The 4,599-nt window shown below is 56.9% G+C and overlaps 1 protein-coding gene across 1 annotated transcript in view; it reads left to right on the top strand.

Annotated features, from left to right (window-relative positions):
- Positions 1–4,599, top strand: part of LOC105522419 (chromosome unknown open reading frame, human C7orf50) — a 130,279-nt gene that overhangs the window by 9,628 nt on the left and 116,052 nt on the right. The window lies entirely within an intron of this gene.

Raw genomic sequence — 4,599 nt, 5'->3', positions numbered from 1 at the left:
ACCTCGTGATCCGCCCGTCTCGGCCTCCCAAAGTGCTGGGATTACAGGTTTGAGCCACCGCGCCCAGCCTTATTCCTCGTTTTATTGAGACACAGTCTCGCTCTGTCACCCAGGCTGGAGCGCAGCATCACCCAGATAACCCAGGCTGGAGTGCAGTGGTGGGATCTCGGCTCAGTGCAACCTCCATCTCCTGGATTCCAGCGATTCTCCTGCCTCAGCCCCACAGGTAGCCAGGATTACAGGTGCACACCACCGCACCCGACTAATTCTTTGTATATTTTATAGAGATGGGGTTTCACCATTTGGCCAGGCTGGTCTTGAAACTCCCGACCTCAGGTGATCCACCCCACCTCGGCCTCCCAACATGCTGGAATTACAGGCGTGAGCCACCCCGCCTGGCCTGCATTTTTATTCTTTTTTTTTTTTTTTTCCTGAGACAGAGTCTCACTCTGTCACCCAGGCTGGTGTGCATTGGTGCCATCTTGGCCCACTGCCAGCTCCGCCTCCTGGGTTCACACCATTCTCCTGCCTCAGCCTCCTGAGTAGCTGGGACTACAGGCGCCCGCCACCACGCCCGGCTAATCTTTTTGTATTTTTAGTAGAGACGGGGTTTCACTGTGTTAGCCAGGATGGTCTCGATCTCCTGACCTTGTGATCCCCCCGCCTCAGACTCCCAAAGTGCTGGGATTACAGGCGTGAGCCACCACGCCCAGCCCTGCATTTTTATTCTTGAAAGTATTTTGTTATGTCCTGTATCATATTTATCTTCCACAAAAAGATGCATATACATTTAAATTTGAAAATATAAAAAATTTTTTTACCCACCTAGTTCTGAGTGTTAAAATTTTTCTTCTACGTTGAGCTGTGTTTACCGTTAGTAGCATGCTGTTGATCAAAACAGCATAATAGATTAGGAATTTTCACAAATGATTCTACATAAAGTGAAATCCGATGAGGCGTGCATTGCATCATGGTCAGGGCATTGTGACCCCGTGTCACCACCCTGCGAAGGGCAGGGCTTGCCGTGTCTCTGCGGTTGGCGCACTCACCTGTGGATCTGCATGTCATTGTTCGAGAGAAAGCAGGTTTCCACGGGCTGTGTTCCTGTTCCCATGTCAGATTTCAGTGCTGAGCAGCCTTGTTGACATAGATGAGTAAATGGGAACGAGAGTGTTGTTGTAGCTTTGTTGCTTAAGTCCTTAAACTTTGAGACCATTCTGTGGTTTGGGGCACATATTTTCAGAATTTATTTTAAAGATCGATCAGTAAGTGACAGCTAGACTGGGTCCCTGAGTTGTTCAAGGGCCTAGTGCCAACTTGTTACATTTGTTCACTTCCCCAGGGTGACGCCAGGGTTTCATGCTCTGCCGTTATTTAGTGCTGGAGGTCTCGTGCCTGGGGCGGTGTGCCATTGTGAGATGTGGGGTGGCAGGTGGCCCTGTTTTTCATGAAAGGAGAAAACGGCCGCTGTGCGGAGGGCGGTGGAAAGGGGGAGCCCATGCAGGCCCTTATTCAAAGCGGCTTCCAGCAGGAAGTGGGCACTGCGGGTGCTTGGAGGGGTCGCTGGGCTACCCAGCTGCGGGTGCCTGGGACAGTGGAGTGTGCCTGGTTGCTGGGTGTGGCCCAGCTCACTCTGGGATCCTGTCCAGTGAGGCAGTGCTGAGCTCTGGGAAGGTGGTGTCAAATCACGTCCACCACGTCTGTGGCTGCAGGCGGCTCAGCAGGCGTGGGTGGAGGGGAGAAGCCGGGGTATGTGCCTCGGGGAGGTCTTGGCTATCTCAGAGGGTCGTCTCTCACGGCCACCCCCGAGGGGCGAGGGAAGCCAGACAGCACCCCCAGCACAGCCAGACAGCTTCTCCTGGGCTCTCTTTAGCAGAACACCCCAAGGTCACCCGGAGGCCAAGGCCTGGCAGGTGCAGAGGTCCTATGGCTCCCGTGCAGCGGGTCAGGAGGCAGCTCAGCGTTCCACCCGAGCCTCGCCCTGAATTTCGGCTCCTCCTCCACGAGCTGTTCAATTCCTGTGTCCCCAGGCCGACTGCCTCTTGTTTGCGCCTCTTCACAGCCTGAGGTCCAGTTGTGCGGGTGCCTTTTGGTTTCTGGATTCCAGATGGACACTGGTTTCCCGCGAGCTGTTGGGTCTCTTGTCCTGTGGTTCAGCCCAGTCCCGATTCCACAGAGCCTCAGGCACACAAGACTTTGGTGGGCGTGGCGTCACCCTGAACTTTTTGAGTTGAGTCAAGAGGCTTCTGGCTTTCCCTTCTTGGTGAACCCTCCTCCTGCCTGATCCCCACACAGGCCACTGGTCACTGGCAGGACCCCCACGACAGCTCAGCTTATGGTGACTGTGGGCAGAGGTTAAAACTCGTACCCAAGTGAGGGGCTGGTGTCTGTCCTTTTGTTTAAGTTCAAGTAATTATTTTAAAGTATATGATTCAAGTAATTACTTTTCATTATTAAAATATGTGTTGATTAAAAGAAAGTTGGAAAGCAAGAGGGGAAAGAAGAAAGCCTTTGTTTCCTTCAGCTCTGCTTTGAGGGCTGGACTCTGCTGGTCTGGAGCACGTGGCTGCGGGCAGAGTCACCACACTCTCACTTGGCTTTCTGGCCACTGGCATGGAGTTGGTCTCAGGCCCGCCCAGCTGAGCGTTGGGAAGCGACTTGGAGCCGGTTCCTTAGCCTTTGGAGGAGCTGGCAGCGGGAAAAGGGCCTGGGAAGCCAGGGAATGCGGTCTCGGTGGAGGCCGGTTCACCAGCAGGGGTCGGCAGCCACTTCCTTCTGAGGGAGCTGGTGGAAGGAGCTGCCTTCGGCTGGATTCTCTGCAAAGTGCATGCCCCTGTGGCCCATTTCCAGGCTACTGGGAGGGTTTTCAGATGGGCCTCTGACTCCGTATGGGGGCTCGGGGCTCATGTTCTTGTGTGTCGGGAGCCAGTCTCCACATTAAAGGGGGTGTCTCTGCTAATATGGATATTTCCTTGCTGACTCTCCCTGGTTCTCATGGGAAATTGTTTAGAAAAAAAAAGGTTTCAAGCTTTTTTTTGAAGCTGAACCTAAGTGCTTAGAAGGGTGGGCGGCTGGGCCTGGGGAGCAGCATTCCTGGGCTCCGGGGACCTTGTGGAAAAGTACTGCGCTGGCCCCTCCCCTCGCCCAGTGGATCCTGGACGGACCTCCGGAATCCGCCATCGAGGACGGAGAAGCCTGTGTCCCCCCGTGGGCCATCATGTTGTCCTCCCGGCAGCGTCTGTCCGGGGAGCCTGCGGGTCAGCGGTCGCTCCCGGGGCCCCGTGCAGCCTCTTCCCACAGCATGAGCGCTCTGAGCTTGCGCCAGGATCGCCGCCATGTCCCCAAGTGACGGGACTTCATCGCCCCTTGGGGAGCGCTCCCTCAGCGTTCCAGTTCCCGCTCAGGCCTGTGGGCTTGGCCCCGGGAAGCCGCCTGGGCTGGGTGCACTCACTCTCCCAGGCTTCAGTCCCTGGTGCCTCTGTCTGGCACCAGTGAGTTTTGGCCGTTCCTTGGTCCTGGGCACCAGGGCCTCAGGGTCTCGGCTCTGGGCGTGGTTTGCTGAGCTCACCATCCCAGAGGCCCCTGCTGGCCTGGAGTGCTGGGGAGGTGGGTGGCTCGTGGTGGCCCCGGCAGGAGGAACAGCTGCTCCCACGGGCCTGTCTGTGTCTTGGTGACTGGGCTGTATGATTGCTCGCTAGTCTTAGAAGGGACTGGCACCTGCCGCTTCTGTCCTTCCCAGCTCTGCGGGCAGGAGGTTCTGCCGCTGGGGTTGGCGCCTTGGGCCTTTCCTCTTGTGGACCAGAGGGTCCCAGGGTTTGCCCTGTCCACTTCCTGTTTCGTAGCTAAGCCCTCCCCGGGGAGCTGGGGTTTAGTTCTGTCTTCATGTTCCTTTAACCCTTCCAGGCCTGGTTTCCCACTTGAGCGGGTTGTGAGGATGAGGTTTCAAATGACACGTGCCCTTTGGGGGGACTGTGGGGCCCCGGCTGAGCCAGGCCTGCTGCCCAGCATCCCCTGGGGTCGGTGGATGTGGAAGGAGGCCATGTGACTTGGCAGGTCTTTCTCTCTTTCGCCCTCCCCCTCCCTCTCCAGTCTCACTAAAGGGGACCCTTAGCTTCTCTGTTTCTGTCTGAAGCCACGGACCTGTATGCCAGGGAAGGTGGCATGCATGCAACCACCCCATGCAGAGCCAGCCGAGTGGCTGCTGGTGTGGAGGCCCCTGTGATGACCCGGCCGCTTCCCTGCTGCTGTCAGTGCCGTTTGGCTGCCTGGAGATGAAAGGTGGGCTCCCTCAGTCCAGTGTTGTCAGCAGAACCCCCCTGGCTTCCTCTGCCTCATAAGAATCCCTTATGTGTGAAACACTTTCTGTCCACACAGGCATCTCGACAGCGATTCTTAGCAGCCTGGAGGTGCTGGGGCCGAGGCGTGGGTGCTGTGCTAGTTTCAGTCACCCGGCTGTCTGTCCCGGGGAAGAGACTCACCCCTGGCTTCTGACTCTGGTTACCTCATGGAGCCCACTAGCAGAGACCAGGATCCCTTCTGTGGCTGGCTGCGAGCCAGCGGAGGCTCAGCCGAGGGCAGGGTCTGTGTGTCCAGGCGCCA

This window comes from Colobus angolensis, unplaced genomic scaffold (assembly GCF_000951035.1).
Source record: "Colobus angolensis palliatus isolate OR3802 unplaced genomic scaffold, Cang.pa_1.0 Scaffold43, whole genome shotgun sequence".
In the NCBI taxonomy this organism is placed as follows: domain Eukaryota; kingdom Metazoa; phylum Chordata; class Mammalia; order Primates; family Cercopithecidae; genus Colobus; species Colobus angolensis.
Note: the sequence above shows the minus strand (reverse complement) of the source record. Positions and strands in the feature narration are given on the sequence as shown.